Source organism: Gekko japonicus, unplaced genomic scaffold, assembly GCF_001447785.1.
Source record: "Gekko japonicus isolate JY-2015 unplaced genomic scaffold, Gekko_japonicus_V1.1 scaffold1924, whole genome shotgun sequence".
NCBI lineage: Eukaryota > Metazoa > Chordata > Lepidosauria > Squamata > Gekkonidae > Gekko > Gekko japonicus.
This window is the reverse complement of record NW_015175419.1, coordinates 259,515-275,452: the sequence shown is the minus strand read 5'-3', so window position 1 is coordinate 275,452 and position 15,938 is coordinate 259,515. Positions and strand designations below refer to the sequence as shown.

At 43.0% G+C, this 15,938-nt stretch overlaps 1 protein-coding gene and 1 pseudogene across 1 annotated transcript in view; both read right to left on the bottom strand.

The window, feature by feature from the left end:
* TMEM163 (transmembrane protein 163) overlaps positions 1-15,938 on the bottom strand; it is a gene marked incomplete at its 3' end in the record, with an annotated part of 147,989 nt that overhangs the window by 88,265 nt on the left and 43,786 nt on the right. The window lies entirely within an intron of this gene.
* Positions 723-1,161, bottom strand: LOC107122660 (annotated as a pseudogene).

Here is a 15,938-nt window from a genome sequence, read left to right as displayed (position 1 = left end):
CAAGATAAGAGAATTATAAATATAGATAATCATATAGTTTGTAAAGGTTGGTGAGATCTGATATTTTATTGTAGAATAAGAACATTTTTAGTAGAAATTGTGGGTTTTTCTGGATATATGTTTGTAGAGGAAGAAATATCATGATAATATAGAATGTTGCCAGACACTATAAATAAGCAGAAAAATTAATTTTGTAAGCAAAACGATGTTATGTATGAGACATTGACGTGGATTTCCTTTAAAATGTATTGCTCTCACTATTTCATTTTATTTTTGAAAACTTAATAAAATAAAATAATAAAAAAAGACTTTTTAAAAAACCCACCAGCTATTGGCCTCCCCTCCAGTGACCTCATATCCAAATAGCCACCTGGAAACAAACTGCTTCTTGCTGAAATCTGTTGAGGCACCGGTCTTTTACTGAATATTGTTTTCAGATAGATTTTTAGATATATTTTAACTGTCAATTTGTTGTATTGTGACTTTTATTATGGCACTTGCCCTGAGCCCACTTGCGGGGAGGGTTGGATACAAATCAAATTAAATAAATAATTTAAAAATTCTTCACTCAGAATACACTTTTAATGCACATTGTAAAAAGCGCTCATCTTACATATTGTTCTGCAATCGATATATACAATAGCTTGCAAAACAAATAAGTTTAGAAAACGAATGCCAATACTTAACACTATAACAGTAGTGTTTCAGTATGGCTCTGCCTTTTACAGTTTTCTTACGTCATTGTCAATGTTGAAAATCTGTTCCTTCAACTGCCTCCACTGCTCTGGATATAAGGAAATACCCTTTCTGCCAGGTTTCATTTCACCTTCTTGATCCATCCAGTATTCTTTAATATCAATTAGGACTTTGCCTTTAAAATCATGCATGCTGACATATCTCATTTTACCAATCTGAAACATGTTCTCATCTCTGTTGCTACTTTGTTCAGATTTATTTATTTATTTAATTAATTAATTCAATTTACACCTCACCCTCCCCACCAGGGCAGGCTCAGGGCACCTTTGGAGCTTTCACCGGTCTTCTGTTTCTTTATAGATTTTTGGGGGGCTGCCTGTTTTTTTCTTTTTGCCTTTTTTCAACTCCATTGTCTGAATCATTGGCAGATGAGCTTGAAGACACAGGTTCTTTTGATTTAGGCATTGTTCTACTCAATACGCATGAGGCTCTCTCCCCCTCACCTTCCCTCTCTGTCTCTCCTGTTCTCTGTCACTCCCCATGCTATGACATTGACCAGACATTATTTGAAGCTGACAAGCAGCTGAAAAGCCCCAATTTCCCATATTGCGGAACACTAGAGGATTCTCTGCTGTATTATCAGCCACTGTGAAAAATTGGAGTCACACAATCTCATAATATGGGAGAACATGTTGAGTGTACAGAATGCACAGTAGAACCCACTGACACTAGCATTGCAAGTTGTGATCACTGGCAATGTGTGAGTGTGTGCGCCTGTGCAAAGTCAGCTGCAACTCCACCATGCTTTGCACAGGACTACAAAATAAGGGGGAAATGGAGCTTGTACACCCATGGATGGGGAAGGATGGTGGAAGGAACGACCTTGATGTGAACTCAAGGAGAAGGAAAACGGCAGAGATAAAATCCGAGGGAATCGGTATGCTTTTGAATTACCTTCAACTTGAAGGGAATCAAGGGGAATATCAGCACAAAAGCACTCTCAGAAAACCCAGGGAAACAGCAACCAGAAAGCAAACCGAGTGCTAAAGAGAGAAAAACCAATGCAGAATGTGGCAGAACGGGCCTTCTCTAGCCTGCAGTCCCTATTTCACCCTGCCTTCCAAGGTTTTTTTCAACATCTGGAGAAGGTTTTCTTTCTCCCAGGTAACTTGCTGCCACCACCTGACCTTTGTAAGGAATTGCCCACTGGGAAAGTCAGGACTCCCAGCTTCCCTTCCAGTTCTGAGGCCTTGCCTCTGTGTCTCCTGCTGCCCAGTGCCTGGTCACCACAGGGACAGGTTACTGCCTTGTGTGCCCCTGGAGCAATATCCATTTGCCAACTGCCTGCCTTCCCCTAGTGCTCAGTTTAAAATAGAGTGTCCAAGACAGTGGAGGTATATGTGGTGCAGAGAACCCCTCCTAGCATCAAAAATCATAAAGTATTTATTAAAAACAAAATGTTTACAAGCATACCTCTCTCTTCCCCACCCACTGACCAGATCAGGCAGGGTCAAAGAGGCTTTCCCGGAGATCTCCAGTTTCTTCCTAAAACCCTTCTAGCACTTCAATCCTCTAAATCTTTGTTTCCTGCTTGAAGGGGGGAGAAAGGGGGACCCTTGGCCATCCCACTGTCTCCAGCTAGACCTATTAGGATTTTTTAGCTGAGGTGACCCAGGAAAGCCTTTGACTGATTATCTCCTTCCCAGCCTGGTCTCTGCCCAGAGGGGGAAAACCCCTGTTAAAACGCATTGTGGAGGTTTTGCTCAGTTCAAGCCTCCCAAGAAAAAATGCATTTCTCCACACAGAATGACAAAGAAAAGTTAACTGACATGCACACTGAAAGCAAGGGGAAACACTCATGCATAATAGACCAAAGTTGTAAAGTTTTCATTTTGGCACACCATTTGGCTTTCATGCCTTAAGAAATCCAAATATCATGGATTTATCTTTTATGAATCAGGAGGAGGAAGAAAAGGAGGAAAAGAGTTGGATTTATACCCCGCCCCTTCACTCAGAGTCGCAGAGCAGTTTACAATCTCCTTCCCTTCCTCTCCCCACAGCAGACAACCTGTGAGGTAAGTGGAGCTGAAAGAGCTCTGAGATAACTGCTCTTGAGTGAACAGCTCTGAGAAAATTGACAGACCCAAGGTCACCCAGCTGGGTGCATGTGGAGGAGTGGGGAATCAAATCTGGTTCTCCAGATTTAGAGTCCGTCGCTCTTAACCACTACGCCAAACTGGATCTTTCATACATACCAATTTTATTGCTATTGTCAAAGGCTATCACAAAAAGTTTAAAAGTTATTCACAATATCTAATGCATCATAGGTTCTTGTTCCCACATTTAAAATGGAAGCTTCAAATAAAAAGATCCACAGCATAAGTCTATAAAAGAACACTGGAACACTTTTATCTTTAAAAATAATAAAATCTTTACAGACCACCTCTACTTCTCCAAAATGGCACAGACGTTCTTCACTGCAACTGCGAACACAGCAGCTTGATACATTCATATTAATGGTACGACAAATGAGAATCTGTTTATGGTACTTTAAATGATACCAGTAATGGCTGACTAAAGATATTGCTTCATTTTACCATGGCATATCTGAATCCATCATAAAGGTAAAGGTTCCCTTCCTCGAAAGCCAGTCGAATCCGACTCTAGGGTTGCAGTGCTCATCTCCGTTTCAAATCTGAAGAGCCAGCGCTGTCCGAAGACGTTTCCATGGTCATGTGGCCAGCATGACTAAACACCAAGGCACACGGAACGCTGTTACCTTCCCACCGAAGTGGTACCTATTTATCTACTTGCAAAGTCTTGCTTTCGAACCGCTAGGTTGGCAGGAGGAATCCATCATAGGGGTGTGCAATTTTTTTCTGGTATTTTTTGGTTCCAGTCTATTGAACCTGGGGAAAAATGGGATTCCTGAAAAGTCCCAGATCCCAACAACAGTACAAGCATTTGGATCCAGGATTTTTTGGAAATCCCAAATTATTTGGAAGGGGGGAAAGCCAGCCTGAAGCTGAGCCGGCAAAGTGCAGTCTGCTCCCCATCAGCACTGCTGATCCTGGGGCTGGCTTCTCATGTAGACCGGTTTTAACAGTCTGCTCCCCACCAGCAAAGCTGATCCTGGGGTTGGCTTCTCATGCAGCCCAGTTTAAACTGGATTGCATGAAAGCTAGCCCAAAGCTGAGCCAGTGGGGCACAGTCTGCTCCCCATTGGCACAGCTGATCCTTGGGCTGACTTTTGCAGTCCTTTCAAACTTTAAAAGGACTTCAGTAGAAGCCTGACTCCTGCCAACCTAGCAGTTCGAAAGCAAGAAATTGCAAGTAGATAAATAGGTACCACTTTGGTGGGAAGGTAACAGCGTTCCGTGTACCTTGGTGTTTAGTCATGCTGGCCACATGACCACGGAAATGTCTTCGGACAGCGCTGGCTCTTCAGCTTTGAAACGGAGATGAGCACCGCAACCCTAGAGTCGGACTCGACTGGCTTTCGAGCAAGGGAACCTTTACCTTTCTTCAGGAGAAGCCTGACAAACAGCTGAGAGACAGAAACAATCTGTTCCAGCCTCTCTGCTGTTTTTCAGACATCCCCAGTAATTCCTGGATATATCCCAGATTTTTGAGGGGAAATTTTTTGGATTTCCCAAAAAAACTCAGATAATCTTCAGGATTCCAAAATATACCTGAAAAATACTGATAAGGCATTTTTCGAGTATATTTTCAGCTCGTGTAGCTCCGAACACCCCGAATCCATCATCCCTGTCTCATTTGCTTGTACCAATATTTCTTTGTGACTGAGCCTTGACCTGGCCATTTCCTCCATCTATAGCAGTACCAGATCATGTTTGTATTTAGAGTCAGTACACAGGAGAATCTTAATAAAGGGTATAATTCGTGTGGTACTTCCTGTACCTCAGTGTTCAGGATTCTGTTTACGATTCTGGCATTAACCTTCTGTGATGTTTTAGTTTGCATTATTGGTACTGTCATTTTCAGTAGGGGACTAAGGGTCATCCAGCTAGAGTTGAATAATAAATGGTAGTAGAGCTGATGGAACATACCTTATTGTTGCTTCTCCTCTAAGGATATTCAAAAATTACTGTCAAGCTGCTCTCGCCAGGCAACTACATCCTCTTGGAACATTAAACAGAATGAGCAAAAGGCTGAAACGCAAACACTCTCGTGACAAATGACTGGGATCTTACAGCTGAACTGCTGTACATTTGTGCACAATTTGTTCTGCTTTTGAATGGCAACTGAAGTGCAAATGCCATTAAAATTATTTTTCTAAAAAATAGCAGATAAAGACGATTGCATATTAACACTATTACTGGGTGTCTTGAATGTGGCATTACTGCTGCATATGGCACTAGATACATTTCTCTGCTGAAATAAATCTGGACCCTTTTCGCAGATAACTGTTTTTCAAAATGACGGCTGTTAAGGATTTGCTCTTTTCTGGGACCCCTTATATGCAGTGTTCCCTCTAAAATGAGCTCGCATGCTCTCACCTAGGCTTTTTCAGCTTTCAGCACACTGATTTTTCCTTCAGCACACAGGGTGATGAAATTTGCCCCCCTCCATTGTGGCACGGCGGCTACAGACAAAGCAGCAGCAGCTCAGCTGCTGGGCTGCAGCCTGGTGCAGCTGTACATGTTGGGCCTGCAGCCTTGAGAGAGCTCCAGAAGCCAGCTCTTGTGCTGTCTTTCTAGGAGGACATGGTCACTTCCTCCTGTGGAAGCTTTTCAGAGTTTGTCTCCCAGCACACGTTAGGGAAGTTGAAGTAACCCATAACTACCAGGTCATGTTATAGGATACCCAGTCAAGCTGTTCAAGGAGGGCAGCATCCACCTCCTCATCCTAGTCAAGAGGTCTGTAGCAGACTCCAACCACAATACTATTTGTCCTTCCTTCCCCTATCCTCACTCAGATACGTTCCAGTGGACTGTCGTCCTCCTCCTGCAGTATTTCCTGACAAAAAACCCCTCTCTTCACATACAGCGCCACTCCACCTCCTCTTCGAACCTTTCGTTTTTCTTGAACAACTCGTATCCATCCACTACTACATTCCAGTCATGTGAATCATCCCACCAAGTCTTTGTAATGCCTACTAAATCATATCCCTCTGTCTGCATTAGAAGCACCAGCTCTTCCTTCTTATTATCCAAGCTTTGAGCACTGGTTCGACACCTGAAGCCCCACACCTTTGGCTCAATTAGATCCAGCCTTCCCAGATGAGGCGCTGTTGTTTGCTCTCCATCATTTAAATCTATATATTGGTTGTCTCCTTCCCCTTGTGGTGTCAGTTTAAAGTCCTCATGTACTATTAAAAAATCACAAACATTACATGGAAACAATGTTGTGATTAAAGAGAAACCTCTTTAAAAATTCAAAGCTCAAACCACAGAAATTAACCCAAAGGCGTTTGAACCACCATCAAAGTCAGAAGATTAGTCCATGTATTCCACTGGAATCACAAAACAGAACACTCCAAATTTCTTCAGTCTAAATTTCTTTAGCCCATGCAGAATGTAATAATGAAGGTGACCTGGCTGTAATGATAATATCAGGTCCCAGTCTCTTACCCAAAGAGTGATTAACACTTGGAATTCACTGCCACAGGAAGTGTTGGCGACTACAAGCATGGACGGCTTCAAAAGGGAATTAGATAAGCATATGGAGCAGAGGTCCATCAGTGGCTATTAGCCACAAGGTATAGATAGGGACTCTGGGGCAAGTGATGCTCTGTCATCTTGGTGCTTGCGGGGGGGGGGTCAACAGTGGGATGGCTTCTAATGTCCTGGCCCCACTGGTGGACCTCCTGATGGCACTGCTATTTCTGGCCACTGTGTGATACAGAGTGTTGGGCCTTTGGCCTGATGGGCCTTTGGCCTGATCCAACATTGGCATCTCTTATGTTCTTATGGGTGAGCTAGCGAACAATAGCCACGTTTCGTAGGAACCAATTTTCCAACAGATGATCAAACCATTCTGTATAACAGATCAGGCAAATATTTCAAAGCCAACTTGAAGCTATCCATAGAACTTGGGCAATAGGTCACTACCAATACATAACAAGAACCAAATACAATATGGTGCAAACTATTCAAGTACTTCACAAAAACAAATTGGAGGCACAGAGGCTAGACCTCCTAATTACTGCAGATTTGAACACAATATGCAGATGATTCAGCTCTACCTCATGCTTCTGGACAACCCCAGGGAGGTTGTAGAAATTGTGAACTGGTGGCTAGAAACAGTTCTGGAGTGGAAATAGGCTAATAAACTGAACTGTAGTCCTGACAAAAGTGTTCCTCGTGAGCAGAAAGTCTAACCCGGGGTTTAAGGTGTCTCCCACTCTATATAGGGTTGTACTCTCCTTGAAGGTTTGCAATTTGTGGTTGGTCTTAGATCCAGGTTTACTGCTGGATAAGAGGGGGCAGCTGTAGACTGGAGTGTCTTTTACCAGCTTCAACTGGTTAGCTAACAGCAGCCTCTCTTAAGCAGAAAGATCTGGCTAATGTGACCATGTCCTTGTTACAATCTACATTAGACTACAACAATGCACTCTCTGCAGGGCTGTCCTTGAAAAGTGTTCAGAAACTTCAGTTGGTACAGAATGCTGCAGCCAGTATGTTGACAAGAGTGGGCTGAAAGTGCTGACACTGATCTCAAAGCCCTATAAGGCTTGTAAACTATGTACCTCTAGGTCAGCCTCCTCCCTTATGAACCTACCTGATCACTGTGGTCATATTCGTAGGCCCTGCTGGGGGTTCCCCAGACTTCTGAAATTAGGCAGGTAGCAAGCTGGCAGAGGTCCTCCTGAGTTAGTGTGAGCTAGCTCAGTTTTTTAGCCTCCGGCTCACACATTTTTGTCTTAGCTCAGGAAGGATGGCTCCAGAGCAAACTAATTTTATGCAGCAGCCAAATCGCTCGCTTACAACTTCTAATGCCATTAGCTCACCAAGTAGAATTTTTGCTCACAAGACTCCACAGCTTAGAGGGAGCATTGATCATGGCACCAAAATCTGAGCTCTTTCCTCAGGGGTACTCATCTGTCCCTTTCTGTTGCTATGCTCTGCCAGTAGATAAAGACTTTTTGGTTTCATTTGGTGTTCCCTCAGCGATTCCCTCCTTTCTGACCAGATTGGACTGTTGTAATTCTCTCTATGTGGGGCTGCCCTTGACTCTGCTCCAGAAGCTGCAGCTGTTGCAGAATGCAGCAACATGGGTGTTGACTTCATCGTCTGTGCGGATGCAAATCCACCCGGTGCTGTGTGAACTGCACTGGCTGCCTACTGAGTACCAGATCCATTTCAAGGTGCTGGTGCTCAACTTTAAAGCCCTATACGAGCAGGGGCCTGCATATCTGCCAGATCACCTCTCCATGAGCCCCGAAGGGCTTTTATGATCTGCCAACCAACATCTTCTGGTGGTTCCCAGCCCCAGGGAGGTCCGTCTTGCCTTGACTAGGGCCAGGGCCTTTTCAGCCCTGGCCCCTACCTGGTGGAATGAACTCCCATATGAGATCAGGGCCCTGAGGGACCTTTTATAGTTCCACAGGGCCTGCAAGACAAAGCTCTTCTGCCAGGCTTTTAGTTAGGGTAGCAGGTGTTTCCCCCTCCCCTTTATTGGGCCTCCAGCGGGTCAGATCTGTATTACTATCTAGGGACCCAAACTCAAAATAGACTGCATCTGTGAAGCTTTGACCAGAATCTGTATCATAGGAATGCTATTGTATTTTATTAAGGTTTTTAATTGTTTTTAATTATCTGTATATTGTATATTGGTTACAGAATCTAATGTAATGCCCTGAGCCTGCTATGCAGGGAGGGTGGTATAAATAAATAAACAAATAGTTTCTACTATATCTATTTTTTAACCTGTTAGCCACTTTGATGGCTCTAATGAGGGCAGAAAGGTGGGATATAAATTCAGTATCAGTAATTAGAAATGTTATTCTACATCCTCCAGCCACTCGTTCCTAAGGACATGCTGTACTTCCTCAGGCCAGGCTGCTCTTCCTCCCATTGCAATACTTATAGCAGGGGTGTCAAACATGTGGCCTGCGGGCTGGAACCAGCCCCTGCAGGGCTGGTATCTGGCCCCTGAGCAATTTCCTCTCTCCTGCTTCTTCCTGCTGGGCTGCTGCTGCATCACCAAGTCTGTCTTCCCTCCAGTGGCTGAGATCTCCTCTTCCTCTTTTGGGGAGGAATGGACGGGGGGGAAGGGAAGAGAGAACACACCTTTGTGCACCAGAGAAAAGCTTCCCTATTCGCTCTCTCCTGCTTCATTCTCCAGGGCTGCTGCTGTGGCTGAGATCGCCTTTTCCTCCTTTGGGAAGAAAGGGGGGGGAAGGAAAGAGAGAGGGCACCAGTGTTCCCTCTAAGCTGAGTTAGTGTGAGCTAGCTCACACCTTTTTAGCCTCCAGCTCACAGATTTTTGCCCTAGCTCAGAAGGAATGGCTTCAGAGCAAACTAATCTATGCAGCAGCCATATCACTTGCTCACAATTTTAATGCCAGTAGCTCACAAAGTAGAATTTTTGCTCACAATACTCCACAGTTTAGAGGGAACATTGGAGGGCACCTGTGTGCACCAGAGAAAAGCTTCCCCAATCGCTGTCTCCTGCTTTGTCCTCCTAGGCTGCTGCTGTGTCTCCAAGTTTTATTCCAGGTAGCTTTATTCCAGGTATAAGTTTTATTCCAGGTATAAGTTTTATTCCAGATATAAGCTTTCATGTGCCTGCACACTCACACACACACAAACACACATTAAAAGAGGAAGGGGGCAGGAAGGAGATGCATTTGGGATAAAGGGAATTAAAGGGAAATTATCTTGTCTTATTCTGAGAAGTTTTTTTTATTAGATTTCTCTGTGCCTATCTGGGATAAGAATTTAAAAATGTATTTATGGATCCATCTATTCCAGTTCAACATGTGGTCTCCCTCTCTCCCCTCCCACCTTGCTGGCTGACTTTCTTCATTAAAGCTCCCCCTTGCTTTTTAATTGTTTCATAATCATCACTAGCACTGAGTGGATTTTGTCCAGTCTGAAATCCACACATATTTCACTTGGAGAGATCCTCCTTTCCAGTTCTAACAGAGGGAGGGAGGGATGAAACCTAACAGTACAGCTTACAATCTTTATTAGTGGAAGGCAGCAAGACTCCAGTGACGTCTTAATGACTAACAAAATTTGTGACAGGGCATGAGCTTTCATGAGTAACTGCTCACTTCTTCGAATACAGCTAGAATGTGATTCCATCTGTCCTTTTATCTTGGAGACTGAAGTGATTTCAGATGCCAAATGACAAAGCAGGCATTAGTAGGGTTTGAGCTCTTGTAAGTCACTGCTCATATGTTCAGAGTTATGTATTCTTTGCATCCTCCTGGACTGAATCCTCCTGGAGCAAATTGAGACCTAGGTTTCCAGTCTCATTACCAATGCTGATATATCATGCTTACTACCCCCTGCATATCACACCTAATCCAATCAAGCTTGCTATTGCCATTCAGCATCTGAAATAATTTTTATAAAGTTTATATCTCCAGTACCTCATGTTACATTTTATGGCACACATGGCCCGGCCCAACATTAGTGACATTTATGTCAGATCCGGCCCTCGTAACAAATGAGTTCAACACCTCTGACTTATAGCCTATAACTAACAAAAAGATGTGTCTCACTCATTCTTAGCATTTTAAATCAACTCCTTATTCTAGGTTAATAAATCGAGAGCTTAAAATAGATTATTTTTCCACTGTGCAAGATTCTGCAAAAGCAGCAATGTGATTTTCTTAAATGAAAAGTCAAAGGATGAGAGATCAAAATATCAATGACACTTTATCACCTTCAAACACTGCAGCAGCGAATTCTTTTCACAGAATAGTCAGTATTGTTTTGCATAACTGCTATAAAACTATCACATAAATTAGTTTAAATCATATCATAGGAATGGATTAGACTATCAGCAGCAACACCAATAGCAGCCAAACTTCTTTCAGCTCCCAAAACAGTGTTAAATGTTAGCCAAGAAAATCTATACATTTATGCAGTGTGGTGTTATATTAAAGTCACCCTTGTATTTTTAGCAAGTATAAAATTATCTCAAGAGTGAGAGATGAGCAAATTGTTTGTGTACATGCTCTATTTAGGTATGTTGATCTTTTTTAAAGTTCATGCAAGCCATTTCAGAACCTCAGATTTAAAGGCAAAATTTAAGGAATTAAATCAATAAATGACTTGTACAAAAGCAAATTTGTACTGAAATTATTGCCCCTATAGTCCAGCCCTTCTCTCTGCACTCAAATGAAAATAAGTCATCACTTATTCTTATGGATCCACTGTATACAAACCACTTCTCCCTACCTTAGCCCAATGTATACAGTCCCGACATTTCCAGAACCAAGGACAATATACAGCAGATGAAAAAATATATATTCTCAGTATTAATGGTTCTCGCCATCAAAGAGCATATGAAGGAAAGACTAAATTCAACTCAGACACAATTGAGTATTTATAGGAACAGTTGAAGAACATGTGATCTCCTTTTCCTCCTCCTGTCTTTTTATTTGCATTTGGTCGGGGGGGGGCATGTATACTCTGCTCCCTAATATCTACCACAAATTATATATAGTATATTTTGGCACTAGCAAACTAGTTCCTAGCCTGTATGGCTTTCCTTTTATATATTTCTTTATGGGGACTCTCCTTACAGAATAAATTTTTATGGAGGTAAAATTCAATTTTTAAAAAATATCAGGCAATAGTTTACATTTTAGTCTTTTTTTAAGGGAACCTCAATAACTATTTCCTCAGCACTAGCAATACATTTGTAATGGATTGCTGGGGGGGATTACAAGGCTGAATCTTTCTGGATAGTAATGGAAAGGTCTTTTCACAAGTTAACATCAGCAACCTACTCCAGTTTACTTGATATCAATAAAGAGTGCATTTGACTGCATAAAAAGGCAGATTTAAATGTTAACCAGATGTCACCATGGCACAGGATCTAACAACAACATGGTACACAATCTTAGGGTTATGGCTAGATTGCCATGAACACTTCCAATGAGGTTCAAGATGCAAGTCCCCACTGAAACTCAATTCCCAGGTGCATGAGGATGTGATTTGGATTAGGACCCTGGCACACAGGGAGGTGTGCGTGGCTACAGAGGGAAGGCCTGGAGAGCGACCCCCCAGCGACGCTGAGGCGGGGCGCCTGGAAGGATCAGGGAGGCATTTAAATGCCTCCCCGTGACTTCCCTGGCCTGTCCAAGGGCTGGCTAGCCCGGGCTCGCCGCAGCTGCGGGGTGCCCGGGCAAGCCAAGGGAATGCATGGGGGTGTGGTCTAATATGCTAATGAGTGTCTGCTGTTGGGTGTGGCCTATTATGCTAATAAGTTCCTGCTGGGCTTTTTCTACAAAAAAAAGCCCTGGGAAAATGAATTCCATTAACCCATTCACAATGTCATGCTCTGCCAGAGGCTTCTGGCAAGATTATTGGACAGTTTTTCTATCTAGACAATATTATCACAGATGCTTGGTTTTACAGTTCTCAAAACTGTGGATATGTTTCTGCAGAGATCACAAGCCTCTTCTTCACAGCAAAAATATTATAAAATAAACATACAGAGCTGAGAAAAAGACCTTAATCTGATTGTTCCTTTGTTAATCTATGTACACAGAATCAACCCCTTACCTCTTAAGTGCTAAATTTAAAAAAAAAAATTGTTGGGAGATGAATAGATCTGCACAAGAAGCTAAGTGTGAGGAGAGAGGGGCAAGCACTAAAATGAAAGTGAAACCTTTTAAGCAGACTACCCCACAAGTCTTTGGATTTTTGTGTGTATTCTTTCCCTGGAGGAGAAAACCTATAATGGCAACAGGCCATAAAAGAGACCCAGTCTGGGAATTTTGGGAAGTTCCTCTACCTATGGGTAAGGCAGGCATGTGTGCAAAATGCGAACACTGTAACGCAGAAACGCAAGGCCCAGTGACCCAAGTGAAACAGCATCATGAGAAGTGTAGTGATGAAGATGACAAAAGGATCACGTTTGAACAGGCAGGATCTTCAGGTTGGTAAATGTTTTTATTTCATCATATATCTTAAAGACTGCCTTGAGGAACTGTCATGTTTGAGCAAAATTATTTTTGTTATTATTATTACTGCATGCTGCTGTCATTTTGATACAGTTGTTATAAAGAAATAAAGAGTTGAAACAAGCAAATATTCCTTTTGGGGGCAGTACTGAGAGGCAGTGAATAGAATGAGTAATACTAAATAAGCAGAATTGGTATAAATAATAAAATAACAGCACTGACTTTTTTTTTTTAGGGGAATCCATCATCAACATAAAGGATTCTGGGAACTATCCACCTTCGATATCACCATCCTCCTGTTCTACAGTTTCAGAGTTATCTGTCCAGGACAGTGTTTCTGTCACATCATATACATGACACATCCACAGTATATCACCTAAAAGAAAGAAAAAATCCAACCGTCCAGGAACGACCACAGACAAGTGCCACAGGAAGTGGCGGCGGCTACAAGCATGGGCGGCTTCAAAAGGGAATTAGATAAACATATGGAGCAGAGGTTCATCAGTGGCTATTAGCCACAAGGTATAGATAGGGGCTCCGAGGCAAGTGATGCTCTGTCTTCTTGGTGCTGGGGGGGGGGTCAACAGTGGGAGGGCTTCTAATGTCCTGGCCCCACTGATGGACCTTATGATGGCACCTGGTATTTTTGGCCACTGTGTGACAGTGTGTTGGACTGGATGGGCCTTTGGCCTGATCCAACATTGGCGTCTCTTATGTTCTTATATTAAGTTTGTGATAAAAATGAGCAGATTAGAAAAAAGAGTTAATTGATGGAAAAAATCGCACACTTTGTTTATGCGACAAACTCTTCTTTCCATCAGATTGAAAACCCACACTTCATTAATAAGGTTCAGTCACTGAAACTAGGATACAGCACCCAGCAAAGGAGATGTTGCAGGGAAACTGCTGGATGACAGAGAAATGGCCATGTGGAACAGTTCTAGAGGGTAAAATTGTTAACTTAAGTCTTATGGGTAGAGTAATGTCCACAATGATTCTGTTGCATGTGCTTGTATAACAGAAGAAGGGAATGTCTTCCTTGCAGAAACCATTGGTATATCAGGAAATGCACGCTGAATACTTACAAGAAGTGGCAGCAAAAGCTACAATAACATGTGAACAAAAATTGAAATGTCTAAATGTGTAGTATGCAGTTTGGTCACAGACAATGCTGCAAATTAGGGTTGCCAACCCCTCAATGGGGGTGGGGGTTCCCCTTCCAGTCCCCCATCCACCACTGGTGGGGGGGAGCCCCACCCCTAGGAATTGTATCATGCCAGACCATATAGTTTTTAACCAAATGCTTCAGCAGCCCCTGCATGATGTGCCCGGCGCAATAACATCACTTCCAGATGATGTCATTATGGCACACACAGTTCGCACATACCAAAGACTCCAGGAGCTGGGCTGGAGCCCCCCACTGGGACCCAGGTAAGACCTGGCAACCCTATTGCAAATGTATCCAAGAGGAGAAGACATTTAGAAGAGCAGGAAGGGAATACAAAGCTAATAATATATGGTTGCAGTGCTCATTTGCTGCACCTCCTAGCCAAAGACTTCAGTGTTTCAGAAATAAACACTAATGTTGTTGAAATTGCTAAATACTTCCATAACAATCATTTTGCTGCTGCAGCTCTGAAAAGAATGGTTGGAACCAAGCTAACGCTCCCACAAGATGTTAGATGGAACTCTGTAGTGGTCTGTTTTGAACAGTAGATCAAGAACTGGCCTATTCTGATGACAGTTTGTGAACAAAATAGAGAGAAAATAGATGGCACTGTCACGGTCAAAATCCTCAACATTGGGCTTAAGAGAAATGTTGAACATATGCTGAGCATCTTGAAACCCATTTCTGAAGCTTTAAACAAAATACAGAAAAATAGTTGTTTTATTGCTGATGCTGTTAAAATTTGAAAGGAACTGAGTAAGCATTTAAAAACACAACTACACACTGACAGAATTAAATAACAAATATATTTTTTAAAATGAATGGGACAAGCACTGTCTCCAGCTTATTTTCTCACAAATATTGTCAATATCTGGTGCCAGGGTCAAAACTTAAGTGCTGAGGAAGAGGCGCTAGCTATGACATGGGTATCCAGCAGTCATTCATCTGTAATGCCAACTATAATAAATTTCAGAGCTAAGGGGAAACCATTCAAGAAACATATGTTTGCTGATGATGTTTTAAAGAAAGCCACACCAGTGAATTAGTGGAAGTCACTTAAGCACTTGGATTTAGAGACTGTTATTTCACTTTTAACAGCAGTAGCTGGTGTAGAAAGAATATTCTCTTCCTTTGGACTCATTTATTCTAAACTAGGAATAAGGCCCGTTGTGGAAATAAATACAACGAGATGTAGAAAGAGGCTCTGGGAGAGTGCTCTGGCTTTGGGCAAACAGTGTCAATTTGCTGTGGTGACCTCAGAAGTGTATACTGACAGAGTCCACTTTTTTCTCCAGAGGAACTGATCTGTGCTACCTGAAGAGCAGTTGTAATTTTGAGTGATCTCTAGCCCTCACCTGGAGATTGGCAACAATTGTTACCCAGGACGAAATGGCTGGTTTGGAGGGTGGAGTCTATGGCATTCTACCTGTCTGAGGTCCCACCCCTCCGCAAACCCCACCCTCTCCAGGCTCCACCCCTCAAATCCCCAGGAATTTGCCAGCCTGGAGTTGGCAATCCCATCTCCTTCCCAGCTAACCATCAACCTACCATTATCTGCCCCTTTGACTTCAGCTGACTTTTGCCCTCCCTTCTGCAGAGCAGTTGTAATTCTGAGTGGTCTCCAGCCCTCACCTGGAGATTGGCAACCATGGTTCCCCATGAGGGACTGACTGGTTTGGAGGGTGGAGTCTATGGCATTGTACCTGTCTGAGGTCCCACCCCTCCTCAAACCTCACCCTCTTCAGGCTCCATCCCTCAAATTTCCAGGAATTTACCATCTGGAGTTGGCAACGCTATCAGGACTGGCCCCAATGTGTTTTCTCCCAAAGGCCAAAGTAGGTGACTGGACCAAACTAAGTTGCCTACCATCAGGCACTGAGGGGAAAGTAGGGTTGCCAGCTCTAAGGAGGGAAATACCTGGAGGTTTGGGGGGTGGATTCTGTAGAGGGCAGCATTGGGGGG